General features: G+C 43.3%; 1 protein-coding gene across 1 annotated transcript in view; it reads left to right on the top strand.

Moving 5' to 3' along the window:
- Positions 1-358: 358 nt before the first annotated feature.
- Positions 359-17,109, top strand: part of LOC308593835 (uncharacterized protein) — a 96,359-nt gene continuing 79,608 nt past the window's right edge. Inside the window, exons 1-4 of the mRNA XM_081206577.1 lie at positions 359-500; positions 631-694; positions 7,238-7,326; positions 12,298-12,419. The gene's annotated coding sequence lies outside the window, so the exon portion shown is untranslated. The remainder of the gene's footprint in view (positions 501-630; positions 695-7,237; positions 7,327-12,297; positions 12,420-17,109) is intronic.

Below are 17,109 nucleotides of genomic sequence, written 5' to 3'. Positions count from 1 at the left end.
AAATTAAAACAATGCATTCACATCCATGTGTACACACACCTCATTCGCTTTAGCTGGACCACGCCATGGCTCATCTTTCTCTGGTGGCCTTGCTTTTAATGCACCCCATTTGGTTTCAGTGAACAACGTTCTCATCTACTGGAGGGGTAGTAAAAAGCTTTAAACAGTTGCGCGGGTCTTTTAATGGTAAATTTGTTTTGACAGAGCTGTTTTGCAAGGGCCTGGGCCATCCCGAAGTGATGGTGGCTGACAGTGCTTTGCTGTTCTCGGAGCGAGGAAACATGTGGAAGGAATTGTTCTTTTACATTTCACAGCTTGTTATTTCCTCCGCAGGGCGACCTTTGACCTCTCCGAGAGATTCTGACACCCATAAGGGAAGTATTCCCACTGTTGAAAAGGAAGTGGGAAAGCAGTTTAATGGTGCAGAAGGTTGGGAACGGTGCGTGTCAAAAGAAACTCGGACAAAAAGAAAGAACCAGCTCTTGAAATGTTTCCAGCAGGTCAGAGCTTTTATCGCTCCGGATAATTTGCTAACACTTTGAAAATAGATTTGCTTTGCATATGTCTTTCGATTACGAAAACACACATCTCCACACCCCCAACGATACCGTCTGTCAATTATTTCACTAGGCAGGCGAAGCCACGGACAAGTTTAAATCAAATGTGAAGGATCAAACAGAGCCCTGCAGAAAAGGTACAGAAAGGCTGTGTGTGTGTGTGTGTGTGTGTGTGTGTGTGTGTGTGTGTAGGCTCAATGTGTTTGCAATTACAAGGTGTGTGTGGAGTGTACTGACAACATCAGATTAGAGGTGGTGTTTCTACGACATTTTTACACCCCTTTGCATTTTATTTGGCAGTTTATATTTGCAGATCATGATGTCCCCCGCTCTCCCCTTTCTCTCCTCACACCAGTATTATTAGCAGCATCTCTTTGCTAACAGAGGTCTCCTTCCCCAAATGGCTTGCCTGATTCATGATCTTAAAATCATTTTGCAGCTCAGATGAACAAAATAAACTCTCATCTTCCAGCAGCCACGGGAAAATACTTTTTCAAACTATTGTACTGTTTCTCTGTGTGTGGATCAGAACACAAATTTGCAGATTACACCACCTAATCCATAAACTGATCCATGCCTTTAGGCCTGTCCTGTACTTATGAGGAGTGGTCCAAGGGCTTCCTTCTGCTAACCTTTTACAGCTGCTTAGAACAGCTAATACTTCCTCCGTGGCTTAAAAAAATATATGCTCCCAGGAAGTGACACTCTGCATTATGATGTATGGTTATTTCCAGGGAGCATTTTTTTTTAAAGTTTCTTTTAATTGTGCGACCATGGTGGATTTACTAGCTATTCCAAGTAGCTGTAAAATGTTGAAAGAAAGAAAGAAAGAAAGAAAGAAAGAAAGAAAGAAAGAAAGAAAGAAAGAGGCACAACTCAGACCTCCTTGTAATTTTTTTGGGAAGCGAGTGAGTGAGGGAAATGAGGGTAAAACCCAGTGGATTTTTGAAATCCCGCCCCAAAAAACCATTCACTCACAAATGGAACAAGACAGAGCTGGTTTTATGCACATACAGTGGTACCTCGGGTTAAGCACTTAATTCATTCCAGAGGTCCATTCTTAACCTGAAACTGTTCTTAACCTGAAGCACCACTTTAGCTAATGGGGCCTCCCGCCACCGCCTCATGATTTCTGTTCTCATCCTGAAGCAAAGTTCTTAACCCGAGGTACTATTTCTGGGTTAGCTGAGTCTGTAACCTGAAGCGCCTGTAACCCGAGGTACCACTGTACGTGAAATTAGCACGGGACTGAAATAGGTTGACAACTGATCCACTCTATACTCCACTGAGCCACCAGACATAGCTTGTGGGCTTCGTTCAGGATGTTGGGTCACATTGCTGGTTCTGGGATGGATCTCATGTTCAAAGGGAGCTAAGAGGAGAGTGTGAAGCTTGTATCAGCTGGAAAGGCCCTAGGAGAGATGACATTTATGCTCCCTAGCTGACTTATGAAGCAATTGCTGTGGCAATGCAGCAGGCTTTTCCTTATTCCACTTCCCATTCTGTACAACTTCAAGGGGGCTATGGCTTCCAGCATCCAGCATGCTTCTCTGTGTCTGCTGTATATATAGGATGTAAACGTAATTACTTGATAAAACGCCAGAAGCTGCTCCTATCAATAATTCCTTATAGGCAGTGTTTCAAAGGGGTCAGTGACATTTGCTGAAATAAAGGAGTTTGCGTCCTCCATTTCCCCATGCCTAGATAGATTGTGCATGGGTAGGGTCTTGGGTCCGGGCAGATAATATCATTTTATTTATGTCGCAAAAGAAATTGGTGTCTTGTCATTTCAGTTGCTCTAGCCTGTTTTCTAGAAACTGTTCTCTAATAAGAGCCCGGTGTACACATCACATAACAAAATCCCCACCACAGGAAACAACAGCAGCAGCAGCAGCAACAACAATTATTGTTATTTTAAAATGTGTGTGTCACCTTGAGCTCCTAGGCGACTTGCAACATACAAAATAGGAAATACAATAAAAACAATCCATAAACAAAATTACATAAGAACACCAGTGGTTCGTCTGGTGCCTTCATTATATATTTTTAGGTGCCAGGCGAAAAAGTTCTTCAGCCAGGCCTTTGGCTGATTAACATTCTAAAGCCTTTTAAATGTGTCTGTGGGAAGGAGGGGGGGGGTATTGTTTTGCTGTTTTGTTTTACTTACTACTTACTTGTTTTTATCCTGTATTTTATTCTGTGAACTGCCCTGAGATCTTATGATGAAGGACAGTATATAAATCTGATAAATTATAGTAATTATACGTTTCCCCATCCAAATTACAGCTCCAAGAAGCAACATTTAAAAACTGTCAGCAGAAGAAAAATGTTGACTCCAAAGCCCTTAAAAAGTGTCACTGTTAAAACTAATGAAACTGCTAAAAAAAAACCCAAAAGACAAAGCCGGGGGAGACTTTGCTTGGTACCAGAAAACTGCCACAGAAGGCACCGGGTGAGCTTCCCTAGGGAGAGCATTATGTAGTCAGGGAGCCACCACCGAAAAGGTCCTTTCCCCTCATTGCCATCCTCTACTCTTCCAATGGAGGAGGCCTCCTAAGAAGGGCCTCTGTATATGATCTTGATATCTAAGTAGGCTTATATGGGAAGAGGTGTTCCTTCAGGTACTGGGGTCCTGAAGCTGTGTTAGGCTCTATAGGTTGATGTTAGCACCCTGAATTTGGCCTGGAAATGTACTGGCAATCAGGGCATGCAAGGACAGGTGTGGTAGGTTGTGAATGCCTGGTCTTTGGTAGTAAATATGCAGCCAGATTCTGCAACTGCTGAACTTTCTGGACCACCTTCAAAGGCAACCTCACATATAAAACATTGCAGTAATCTAGACAGGAGGTTTCCAGAACATAGTTTACTGATGCTAGGATATCCCCATCAAGATAGGGATGTACCTGGGGCACCAGACTAAGGTGGCAAAGTGAATTCCATGCAACATAGGCCACTTTTGCCTCCAGGGACAATGGTGGATGTAGCTCCAAACATGATCCTCCTGGGTGAGTGCAACCCTCTCTAGATCCGATCTGGACCAAGGAACTATCTCAAGCAGCATCTTCATCTTGTTTGGCTTTGGCCTCAGCTTGTTGGCGCTCAACCAGTCTATTTCTGTAGACAGGCACCTGCCTTAGAACACCCACCACTGTATCTGCTGAGGGAAAAAAGGGAGAAATAGAGTTGTGTGTCATCCACATATTGATGACAGCATGCTTCAAACTCCAGATGTCCCCACCCAGCAGGTTCTTGTGGATATTAAATAGGATGGAGAATAAGATTGTCCTCATGGAACCCCAAGGGACCAAACACAAATCCCCGGCACCATTTTCTGGGGCCAACTGTTCAGGTAAGAATGGAGTGACCATAAAGCAGTGCCCCAACTCGCTACTTGGATAGCTGTTCTAGAAGGATACCATGGGTCAATTGTATCAAAAGACAAAGATGTCCAGGAGAACCAATAAAGTGTCACTCCCTTGTCTCCCATCATACCTCAAGATGCAGTCCCTTAGCTGCATTCTGGAATGCATTCAGAGGACTGTACCATGCCCTTTTACCTGATAACCTGAAATCTGCTTTTAATCTTGTAAAATCAGTGGGTTTAAGAAAGAATGTAATGATTTTGGAGCTGACTTACTAAAATAATTACAGCAAAGTGGCAATGTTGGATCTTTTCCTTCCATTGTTTTTCTAAGAAAGCAGAAATATTTATGTTTGGGTATGGTTTATAATTGTCCCTAGACTTGTCAGTGGGATTTTCATTTTAATTACAATTTCTAGTGCAGCTGTTCTACTCCTTCCATCATCTCATAGTTGATAGGGCATCTAATTAGCACTTTATAGCATTTTGCGGTCAATTATAAAATGTTATAAAAAAGAGAGAATGCAGTTGAGCAGAGACGAAATGTGCAATTCTCGTTTTTGTTTTCATGGGGCTAATTTGCTGAGTAGTAGTGTGTATATGAGAGGGAATTTTTACATAGAATTTTATAAGCCACATTTCCTCTCTAGCAACTATGAAAAACTCCTATGATTAAAAAAAAAAATTAGTCTGGAGCCGTTAGATGTCTTTCTGATTGCTGGCCCTATTAAAATCTTCTTAAAGTAATAGATAGGTTTAATTCCTCAAGCCAAAGAAAAATTATAGCATCTTAAGTATTTTCCACATTTATTATACTGATGTGCCTGTAGAAAGAACAGAAAGAAAAATCCAAGAAAGAAGCAAAATCTCTTGTATTGCAAGTTTTAAATGTACCAAGCTAAGGTTTACTTAATTAGAACCTCCAGGCAATAAAGGAAGCCTTTTTTTAAATTCTGTGAATCTTAATATGCTAAATAATGCAAAGCTTCAACTCTTCAAGCATGAGACACACATCTGGCCGCTTAACATTTAAATTACGTGGGGAGGGGGAGGGGAAGAGAAATCCCTTCCACTTCTGAGGTAATTTTCTTGAAGAAAAGAATGGGAAATGTATTACAACAAAATTTAATTTCATTTCAGATTTTCATTGTGTTTAATTGCACAGCATTTTTTTTTAAGAGCATCTCTCTTTTTTATTTATGACACATTTTCTTTTCTCCTCCTGTAATTTTTTAATTGATCTTTAATTTAAGCAGCTCCTCACAGTTTATGGCTGCTGAAGAAGTACATTGTGTTTTACCAGGAAATCTATCTAGAGTTAAAAGTAATGAGCTCAGTGATACAGAAAATAAAGGGAAGAATACAAGCTCAAAAAAACCCTCCACCAACCAAAGCACAACCGCCCACAGGAAAATCATTCAACAACAGTATATTCAATTTGTTTTCCTCTCCAACGTCTCACTCAGGCATACCAATCCTTTCTTTCCCTTTCCCCCCTTCATCTCCAGGCTCTCTGTATTTTGTGGAAACTCATATGAGAAATTTAGGTTTACTCAATGAATATGGATTAAACCCCCCTATCATGCTGGTGCCACAAATACATTTTTAAAAAACATGTATTTGTGGTTGGGAGAGTGATGGAGAAAACACACTGAAAAGTTTGGGATGAACAAATGATTAACGGGAAGATGTACAACAAGCACTGCAAAACAAATCAGGATGAATTCAGGATCAATGCTGATTGTCATATAACGTCCCTGCAAACAAATGAGAATGAATGTTCAATAAAGACCATAGTCTAACCTTCACATAAGCATTGTGCAAGCAAATCAGATTATTTATTTGTTGCATTTGTACCCCACCTTTTCCTCAAAAGAGCTCAAGGTGGCATACATGGAGTGGCTGGGGCAACAAATATTATTTTTGTCCTCCTCAGTGAATCCCCACAGCTAGTCTGTGAGGTAGGTTAGACTGAGAGACAGTAACTGGCCAAAGGTCACCCAATGAGCTTCATGTCAAGTGGAGATTTGAACCCTGGTTTCCCAGGTCCTAGTCCAACCCTCTAACCAGTACACCACACTGGCTCAATAAATAGGTCATCTCTCTCTCTCTCTCTCTCTCTCTCTCTCTCTCTCTCTCTTCCCTGTTGCAGAAGCACACAGCAATGGTTACTAACCATGGAAGCTATGGTCTACCTCACTGTCCGAGACATTATGCCATTGGCCTGATCCAGCAGACTCGTCTTAGGTTCTTAACTTCTCTAAGACCTAGCCTTTTAATTAATATTTTACAGACTGACCTAATTTTCTCTGAAGAAGGAAGGAAGTGTTATGGTGGCACAACAGCACAGGTGATGGAGAGGTTTCCCTCCTGTCAGTTGCTGCCACCACCACTGTAGTCCAGCAATGGTTGCTCAGCTTCTAAAACAGGAAAAACAAAGCAGAGGGAAGGAAACTCTCAAACAAAAAGGCCCCTTTCCGGGTTCTGACCTGTAGGTTTGCCTTTAAGAACTTGGGAGCCTCCTTTAGAAGTCCTTATTGAGGTAACCCGATGGTGAACAGTAATGGTGGGTGACTACTAGGCCTTTTCTGTTGTGTCGTCTCAGTTATGGAAAACTCTCCTCAAGGAAGCTCACCCACCCAAGACATTTCACTACTTAAGGCAAAGCAGTAACTGGCACCCCCGTTCCAAGTCAAGGTTACCCATCCAATAATTCTGTCACCTGAGGCAATAAATCAATAAATATGACACAGTGGAAATATGGCAATAATAGATTAAATGACTAACAATTGTCCATCCTTTCACAATACGTATAAGCTAAACAAGGTATAGCTTAGGGCCCCACTCTCTTGGGGCCCTAAAAAAATTAAAGAAAAAAAGACTGGATATACATGAATAAAAATCATTTTAAGTTAGAGCTTAATAATTATTTCACTATTAATATACTTCTTCTTAATTGTATTTCACTATTAATATACTTCTTAATTGTATTTCAGTTCAACAATACATATTTAAAATACATATTTTGTTATGTGCAAATGGCTTTAGATACCTATTAAGTCCATGAATTACCATATAGCTTATATTCAACACAAAAAACAGTACAATTTGTTGCTGACAAAGGACAGCTGGACATATAAAGGGTCCAATTACCTTCAGTAGCTTAGGGCCTCATCAAATCCGGCATCTGCATCTGCCCTGTGTTCGCACAGGCTGAAGATATTAATCTTAAATTATTTAAAATTTGCTACTATGATTATGGAAACAAGTATATTTTCAGTCATTTGAATTACATATTTGTTGTGCTTTCCCTGCTTAGGAAATGAGCCATATCCAATCAGCTCTGGTTCATCTGATAAGAATTGTGATCTGGTCCCAGTGAAGGAAGCTCATGGTATATATAGCAAGGTAAGGATCTATCTATCTATCATCTATCTATCTATCTATCTATCTATCTATCTATCTATCTATCATCTATCTAATCTACAATTGCCTTATAAATTGCAGTTATTTCAAAAGGCATCCTTGACTTGCAGTGGAGTTTTTTGTGTGTGCATCTGGAGGAAAACTGCTGACATTTTGTGAACTCAGCAATGCCAGTAAAACTTTTTTATGGCTCAGAACACACCTTTTTCCTGCTCTGCCAAAGACTTTGGCTAAATAAATCTCTTAACAGCTCACCAATACCTGCCAATCTTTGAAGTGGTAATTAGCTGGTTATTTTCTTTGCTGAACTTTTATGGTTTATTGGGTATTCTCACTTCTGTTTCTACCTGCTCCCTTCAAAAGGGTGTTTGGATTTTAGAGTCCATCATACGATGATAGTGAATCTGAGCAATTCTCTTCTGGAAAAGGACCAACCCATCAAAAACCATTTTTAAATTCTTGTACTTTCTTTTTGCATTCCCCTCCCCCAAAAAATCTCTGAAATTTCATCACTAAACAAATAATTGTAGGCATGGTTTTCCTCCTCTTTGGCAATCACTTGTAGTCAAGTAAGATTGTCTTCCATAAACATGGTCTTTACAGTGAGTCTGTACATGACTGTGGAAGCCAATTCTGGATCCACACATCCTTCCGCAGTGGGGACATAGGGAGTTGACACAGTGAGGGTTTCCAAAATGTGCCTTCCTCTTAGCTCATTTCTCCTTTTCACCCTGAGTTCATGCTTCTTTCAAGTCTGTAGGCATAGTAAGGTAAAGGTAAAGGGACCCCTGACCATTAGATCCAGTCGTGGCCAACTTGGGGGTTGTGGCACTCATCTCGCTTTATTGGCCGAAGGAGCCAGCGTACAGCTTCCGGGTCATGTGGCCAGCATGACTAAGCCGCTTCTGGCGAACCAGAGCAGCACACGGAAACGCCGTTTACCTTCCCGCCGGAGCCGTACCTATTTATCTACTTGCACTTTGACGTGCTTTTGAACTGCTAGGTTGGCAGGAGCTGGGACCAAACAACGGGAGCTCACCCTGTTGCGGGGATTTGAACCGCTGACCTTCTGATCAGCAAGTCCTAGGCTCTGTGGTTTAACCCACAGCGCCACCCGCGTTCCACGTAAGCGTGGTACCAAACACCTAATATTTAATATGCTACCAGATCAAACACAAGGTGCTAGGGATGACCTGTAATGTCCTATAAAGCTCCGCAAGTTAATATTTGAAGGCTATCTTCATAATAACATAAGACTGTCCAACTGGATCAAGTCAACGGCCCATTTTGTCCAACATCTTGTTCTCACAATGACCAACCAGATGCCTATGAGAAGCCTGCATGCAGAACCTGATAAGAACGCCCCCTTCTTCTCTATTAGGAAAGTTCCATCCAATACAAGTCTCAAACCAACCCATTGCTTGTACGAGCAATAAACCCATTATTTATGATAATGCAATATTATTTCATGAAGCGCAATAGTTCCAGAGCAATAGTCGTAAGTGGATGTATACTACATTATTTTTCTTCTGTTAGCTGCTCCAGGAATATGATTGAAGGGTGGTATAAACTTGAAATGAATTAATAAGTTGGTCTAAATTAACTTATTAAATTTGGATTGTTTATATTGGCATTTGTTAGGTACCTCCAGCATTTGGAGAGAAAGCTTCATAAATAAGTATGCACATAGCTAAGCAGTTAAGTGGTGTTTATTTCAATGAGGTTTAAGTGCACCTCATTTTCCCTCTGAGTCATGTCCACTGTACTTTTAAAACAAAACCCAGAAAACAAAAGCACCCTTGCTGGAGGAAAATGTAAGAAGTTACATTTGGAGAAGGAGAGATGTTCAGAGCCTTCTAATGGACTTCCATGCCTCAGCCTAATTACTGCTATTTTTGTTCTTCTGATGTTTTGTTGGCCTAAAGAGCAATACAGTGACATCTTATTTGATGTTGTTCAGAGCATTGCACTGTGTGTAATTAAGTTATTAACGTATTGTTATTAAAGGGCACAAAGTGCTTATGCCCATGCGATCATTGTGAGAAAGTAAAAGCTTCCTGGAGCCACACCCTCGTGCCTTTGACATAAGATCTGGTTCTGAGTCATGTGCGTGATCAAACACAACCCAGTGAAGTTCACGTATAATCCGTTTTAATGCCTTTTCGCTTTGCATCTTGAACGCTGTAATTCTGACTCATAAGCTTGCAGAGAGTGTGTCAACGCTTTGCACAGGCAACTAGTTTTGAAATCTCAGACTTCTTGTAGACCAGCATGTGCAACACCATGCTGCATTCAGATGACTTTGCCAAAACCTCTGGTTGCCTCAGGCTCACATGCTCCCTCGCGTAGGCACCAACTCCCTGGGGCCCTGGGTGCCTGAGCACCCACAAAATTCCCCATGAAGGGGCTGGGCACCCACAAAATTTCAGTGCTAGGGCCATGCACGCTGTGTGGCACCCACGACCCTGGGCACCCATGGTTGCGATACCAAGTTGCACTCCTGCTCCCTCTGCCTACAAGGGAAGATACAGGATGAGGTACATCCACTTCTAACCAGAGGCAAACCATAGTTGGCTGTTTCATCTGAATGTAGTAATCTATGGCTCACCCAAACTGTCGGATTATAATGAGAATTTGTTGTTGTTGTTGTTCCGCTCCTTCCTCCTGGGCCGTGTTCAGAAAGTGGTGGTGGGGGATGAGTGTTCAGACCCCTGGGCTCTCACTTGTGGGGTGCCTCAGGGTTCTGTCCTCTCCCCCATGCTTTTCAACATTTACATGCGGCCACTGGGAGAGATCATCAGGAGGTTTGGGCTGGGTGTTCATCAGTATGCGGATGATACCCAGCTCTACCTCTCTTTTAAATCAGAACCAGTGAAGGCGGTGAAGGTCCTGTGTGAGTGTCTGGAGGCGGTTGGAGGATGGATGGCGGCTAACAGATTGAGGTTGAATCCTGACAAGACAGAAGTACTGTTTTTGGGGGACAGGAGGCGGGCAGGTGTGGAGGATTCCCTGGTCCTGAATGGGGTAACTGTGCCCCTGAAGGACCAGGTGCGCAGCCTGGGAGTCATTTTGGACTCACAGCTGTCCATGGAGGCACAGGTCAAATCTGTGTCCAGGGCAGCTGTTTACCAGCTCCATCTGGTACGTAGGCTGAGACCCTATCTGCCTGCGGACTGTCTCGCCAGAGTGGTGCATGCTCTGGTTATCTCCCGCTTGGACTACTGCAATGCACTCTACGTGGGGCTACCTTTGAAGGTGACTCGGAAACTACAACTAATCCAGAATGCTGCAGCTAGACTGGTGACTGGGAGCGGCCGCCGAGACCATATAACACCGGTCTTGAAAGACCTGCATTGGCTCCCAGTACGTTTCCGAGCACAATTCAAAGTGTTGGTGCTGACCTTTAAAGCCCTAAACGGCCTCGGTCCAGTATACCTGAAGGAGCGTCTCCACCCCCATCATTCTGCCCGGACGCTGAGGTCCAGCGCCGAGGGCCTTCTGGCGGTTCCCTCATTGCGAGAAGCAAAGCTACAGGGAACCAGGCAGAGGGCCTTCTCGGTAGTGGCGCCCGCCCTGTGGAACGCCCTTCCAGCAGATGTCAAAGCGATAAACAACTACCTGACATTCAGGAGACATCTTAAGGCAGCCCTGTTCAGGGAAGTTTTTAACGTGTGATATTTTATTGTATTTTTGGTTTTTATGGAAGCCGCCCAGAGTGGCTGGGGAGGCCCAGCCAGATGGGCGGGGTATAAATAATAAATTATTATTATTATTATTATTATTATTATTATTATTATTAGTCATGTCCGACTCTTCGTGACCCCATGGACCAGAGCACACCAGGATTAGGATGTGTCATTAAATAGAAGTCCTGTTTTTCTTGTATGTGGATGATATCCAATTCAAGAGGCAAAAAAAGGGGCAGTAGTAACTTGGAATACCTAAAACAGGAGTGAGGCTACAAAACCAAGAGTACCTGATAGAGGTTTACATACCGTCCAGCATTGGTAGCTTGCATGGGCGTAGCCAGGATTTGGGGAGGGGCAGGACTTTTTTCGGGGGGGGGGGGCGAACTGATGTGATTGGTCAGTTAAGTATTTCTATTGTTCTACTTGCTCTAAAGGGGGGCAGCTATGCCCATGGTAGGTTGTGGTGGTGGTGGGAGCAGAGGCCTTGGCTTACTCCAAATCATGACAATGCTGTGCTGGCTAGGGCAGAGATGGGGTGAGTTGGGATGGGGGCAGCCCCACAGGTGCACCTGCAAGGGTGCTTCTGCCTAACCAAAGCTCATCTGGACTCACTTCTGCCTCACATGGCAGCAAATGCAGCACCGCTGTTGCTGAGAGAACATGACTGCCTCCACTCCCTGCTGCTAAATGAGCCACTACTGTTGTCTAGAACCAATCCCCAAACATTGCTGGACTACAGCTCCTAGCAACCCTGAGCATAGCCCATGCTGGCTGGGGGATGATGGGCTTGCAGTTCAAGAAGATTAAGACATTATTAACCAACTCCAGGGTTGCAGGTGGCTGCACTGTGGCCTAGACCAATGCCTAATTGTCTCAGCAATTATGTTATATGCCAATTTTTTTGTAGAGAAAAATCAAGTTTCATCACTGTGCAAAGCCACTTTGTGTCCTATTTGCTCTAAAGATATATTGCCCTGGCTGAACATTTAGGGTTTTATTCCCCATTTCTTAAGCCAATCCTTGGACCAAGTGACAAATTGGGTGCACTTACAAAGACAAAGATGAAAGTGTGTGTCAATGCTAACTAAATTCCTTTGCTATTTGTGTGTTAAAACCGTGGTGCTGCACTGCAGAGTTTGCTAGATTATTTCAAATATATAAAGTACCATAGTTCCCAAACAAGGCTGTTCAAACAGGAGTTGTAAAATCTCTAGTGCATTGTTTTGGCCACTTAATCTCCCTTATTTATGACTGTTATTTTTAGACGAGCCAGGATGATCCGAGCAATGTGTGTGGCCAAGGAAGTCCTGGGATCGGACTAGATGAACCAGCTTTCCGTGTAACATCTTATCTGGAGGAGTTAGAGAAACACAGATTCTCCGTATGGTGAGCAAACTGATTTTTCAGTTTGTTTTTGGTTTACTCCTGTAGAACTATGCAAAACATGTTGTTTTCCCCCCCTCTTTAGGTCAGGGTGGGGCGGGGGCAATAGAAGCAAAACTATCTAAGGAAACATGACAGTTGAAATAAGTGGTGATTTAGTACTGGGGCTGTTCATTATTTCTGGAATCAGAAAATACATTTCATTTCTTCTGTTGCTGGAAGTGATGCCGTTTGAATCAGCCATAAAAATGAGTTCCTGGCCATTTGTGGTTATTAAAGACCCCTGGGCATTTCTTTTTAAAAGAGTAGCTGCACAAGTAGCTGCTCTAACCACAAGATTCTTGCCAAATCCTTATTTTATATTCTGCCAGCCTTAGTGTTTTGCCTGGAGTTTTCAGTTAGACAAAACAAGCTGCCTCCCCCCCCCCTCACTCGCCCTCTTTCCTCCTGGCTTCACAGTGCCTGCTCCACCTTATGAGAAGCATCTTACAAGAACTCCTAGTCTCTTCAAAGCTAACAATTTGTGCAGAAACATTTCCTAGACACTTTTTTTTTGAGAGAGAGAGTGAAAGAAAGGAAAGGACCACTATGAGTAGGTGATGACATGCGTAATAATGCCTGCGTAATAAGGCATGCATATCTATTTCCCCAACCCAAACCCATGTTGCAAATTTCAAAACAGAAGTGACTGAAGTGGCAAAATGCTGCCAGCCCCTTTTTCTGCCTGATTTATTAGACGTGAGGTACATGCTCGCCTTGGCAGTTATGATTTCAAACAATCCCCACTGGCCCCATGTGGAGCACTTAAGAGCACAATTAAGGCTATTGCTTTTGGAATCTGATTATGAAATGATGAGCGGGCAGGAGGAAGTTTAATAAGGAAGTAGGAGTGGGCGAATCTGTCAATTCCTGTTTCTCATTTTGTTCCAATCTTAAATTCAGATCTCCACATTTCTACATCATTATTTGTGATTTTTATCATAAAAAGATCATTGTGAAAATTCTACAGTATTTTAGTGCAAATTTCTCTTGATATACATAATTTCCCTAATATTTATTTATGCAAATCCGTTTTCCCTGATAGAATGCATTTTTGTAGACATGACTTGCCTGGAAAACTGCATTGCAAAATTCACTGTGAATGTCAAAGGATGGCTTTGTTTCAGTTTGCGCATTGAAAGTGCTAATTATGTACATTCACCTTTAAATTCGAATTGAATCAAATTTCTGTTCCATCCCTTATAAGAAAGGATTGTTCTTTGCAAATAATATTTGTTTGATAATCAAATATTATTATTTCTTATTTATGTGATTCGCCCTGCCCTGCCCAGCTCCACCCCTCTCTTACTTGGTCTACCCTAAATCCCACTGCTTGTCTATTGACTACTGGCCCATCTTAGATTCACCAGCTGCCAGGAAGGTTGCTATCAAATCAAAAAATGGGAACTCTATTCAGTGGCCCACCCATACCCTGCTCCATCTGAGTGGCTTGTTGAGTTGTCACTCAAAGCTGTTGTTTGCAGAGCAGGAAGTTGCCAGTTCTAGCCCTAGTGGAAAAGCAGGTACCAGTGGGGAGGGAATGATAGCTTAGTGACAGAGCAGTGTGTGTGTCACATGTGGAAAGGTTTGGTCCCTGGCATCTCCAGTTACCAAAAGTTTGAGCAGCATGTGATAGCCAAATGATTCTCTGTCAAAGACCTTGGGGAGCTATTGCCAGCCAGAGTAGACAATGATGGGCTATATCAGGGTTCCTCAAACTTGGCTTTCCAGCTTTTTTTGGACTACAACTCCCATCATCCCTAGCTAGCAGGACCAGTGGCCAAGAATGATGGGAACTGTAGTGCAATAACATCTCTGCACCCTAGAGGCAGAGGCTTAGCAAATTGGTGTGTTGCTGCGCAAAAATTCTACACAATGCTGGGTAGCAATGAGATCAACAAAGGGTAGGCTCTAAGCTGTCTATTATTTATCTTCTTCATTTCTCTGTTCCCGCACTGTCTCCCCAACTTGTCTCTGAAGGGCTGCTCCCTTTCTCTGATCCCAGACCTTCCTCTACTAGTTCTTTAACAATATATTATGTTAGATGATTAGAGACAAAAATAAAAAAATAATAATGGGGCTCTAGGTCTAGGAGCTTTTTAGGTTTCCATAAACATCAGAGTTTTAGATACTCTGAGATGCAATCTGAGCAATTTCCTTGATCTTTTACTGGAGCTGGTAAATCATTTATTGGGGTAGCCTTTTTACAAAATCCTGCTTTTAAAAAACCCCCCATAAAGTCTATTTATCATAAAATGCTGTACTACCAGCCATCTTCAAAGTGATACATGTACTGCATTAATTATCAGCTAACAATTGCCTTGAAAATGGTTTGGGCTTTTTCAGTATCCTGGCGCCCCATTATCTTTGCCCTGTAAAAAAATAAAATTGAAAATAACATAAAACTGGAATACAGGAGCCAAGAAGTGTGTATTTTAAGACAGGATCTTCCTGAAACTTTTTTTTTTTAGTGATTGCAAAAACTACTACTCTTATCACTGCCAATATTTGTCTCCATAATGCTATAATTCATAGCATACTTCAATAATATGTGAAGCCCTAAGTGGACAAGCCTTGAAATCTTTATAAAATGAGTCTGCAAACCCCAAAAGACATATAGGGTCCAATCCATTGCTCACTTACTTCTGGGGCACATTGAGCTGGATCTGAAGATGGGCTCAGTGGATTTCAGGGCCGGCACAACCATGAGGTAGGTGAAGCAACCACCTTGGGTGGCAGGAACCACAGGGGCAGCAGATTCCGCTGTAGATATTTACTCCCCCCTTGTTCCTGGTGTCATTCTTCATACTCCTTTTTGTCCCTAACAATGAGGAGGGGCACCATTTTGTGATTTGCCTCAGGTACCAAAATGTCTTGGGCTGCCCCGGTGGAGTTCCACTTGCAGTGAAGAAGGTCCCTCTGCAGCCCCCTGAAAAAGTGCACCAGATGACTGAGGAACTTTCCAGAACAGTGCAGGAGGTGGCTGTGGACAGTGGCGGAGGAAGGGGGTGTGGGGGATGCGGGCCACCCCGGGTGTCATCACTGAGGGGGGGTGACAAAATGACAAATATATGAGTTAAAAAATAATAATTGGGCTCACGAAACTTTTTAGTTCAGTCAACAAACAAGGAAACGCGGTTGGCATTGGGCGCCACACCACGGGGGCTGGCACCTACCACAGGGCCTGCATTGTGCCCGAGCCACACGTCTCTCCTGGGAGTGACGTGGTGGCTTGGGCGCCTGCAGGTTCTGTGCTCCCTGAAATGGCAGTGTGGGACTTGTGTCTGCCCTCTGCCACTCCAGCTGCCCTACAGCTGAGGAAGAGGCAGCGGAGAGATTCCATGCAACGCGCCCCGCCCCTGGCTGCAGGATGCATAGGCCGCACCTGGCACCTGAGCGTCTAGCTACGCCGCTGGCTGTGGAGGAGGCTGCAGGGGAGTGGGGAACTGGTGGAAATTGCCGAACTATCCCTATCCTCCAGTGTGGAACCTCTGTGGGGTTCCAGTTCCCTCCATGAGCAGGAGCCCTTATGCTCATGTGGAGGACAAGAGTCTTTGGTGCCCAGAAAGCATTTCATTTGATGACTGCAGAAAACTCTCACCACCTCCGTTTTTTTGCCTAGCAGAAACTCAATTCTTTCCCCATTCTCAGTGATACAGTATATGTTTAAAAAGGTAAAAATACAGTTCAGCTATGAATGTCCCCTATATTTTCCCGGTCACAATATTTTTTTTGAATTTTGTTCAGTTGTATTTCTCTTGTATGCTGCCTCTGGCCGAAGGGAATTGTCAGCTTGCAGCTCCGTAGCAGGTTGTGGGGGCAGCAAAACTTACCTGACCTCCCATCACTGGTGCAAGAGGGCAGGAAGGTCTGCACAGTGCAAATGCATATATGGCACCTCCTATACTTTGGCCACCTCATGAGAAGAGATACTCCCTGGAAAAGACCTTGATGTTGGGAAAGATGGAGGGCACAAGGAGAAGGGGACGACAGAAGACGAGGTGGCTGGACAGTGTTCTCGAAGCTTCCAGTATGAGTTTGACCAAACTGCGGGAGGCAGTGGAAGACAGGAGTGCCTGGCGTGCTCTGGTCCATGGGGTCACAAAGAGTTGGACACGACTAAACGACTAAACAACAGCATGGGTGTATTTGCACTGTGGCAACTTTGCTGCAGTTTTACCCCTCTCCCTCTCAATAAGCCACAGTGACGTTGGTGATGGTTAGCTCTGCCGACTGCTACTGCCACAACCTCCAGAGGGGTACCAGGTTGGGGAGGCTGGCCATTGTCAGTGATGCAGTTCCATTAAACCATAATGTACTCTGCAGTGTATGAAATCAGTCTTAAAACTGGCACTGAAATCACAGTGTTTAAAAACCATCAGCTTTATTTCCACCTGCTTCCCATAGGGGACACATGAATCTGAGAGCTTGAAGGAAAGCAAGAGTTAATTGTAAGCGCTGCAGTGCCGTGGTGACATTGTTTTTAACAAAAACAATAAACTTTCGTTTTTTATAACACACAGGTGATTTGACATTGAAATAAATGCAGATGCTTCTTTGCACAGTGTATTCCCTGTTGTGCTTTCTTAAACACCTTCACATATGGTTTGCCTCATTCTTGTGAAACTGCTTGTTGTTTATGTCATACAAACAG

This window comes from Podarcis bocagei (assembly GCF_964188305.1).
Source record: "Podarcis bocagei genome assembly, chromosome: 8".
Taxonomy (NCBI): domain Eukaryota; kingdom Metazoa; phylum Chordata; class Lepidosauria; order Squamata; family Lacertidae; genus Podarcis; species Podarcis bocagei.
The sequence above is the reverse complement of the archived record's forward strand: the minus strand, read 5'-3'. Positions and strand labels throughout refer to the sequence as shown.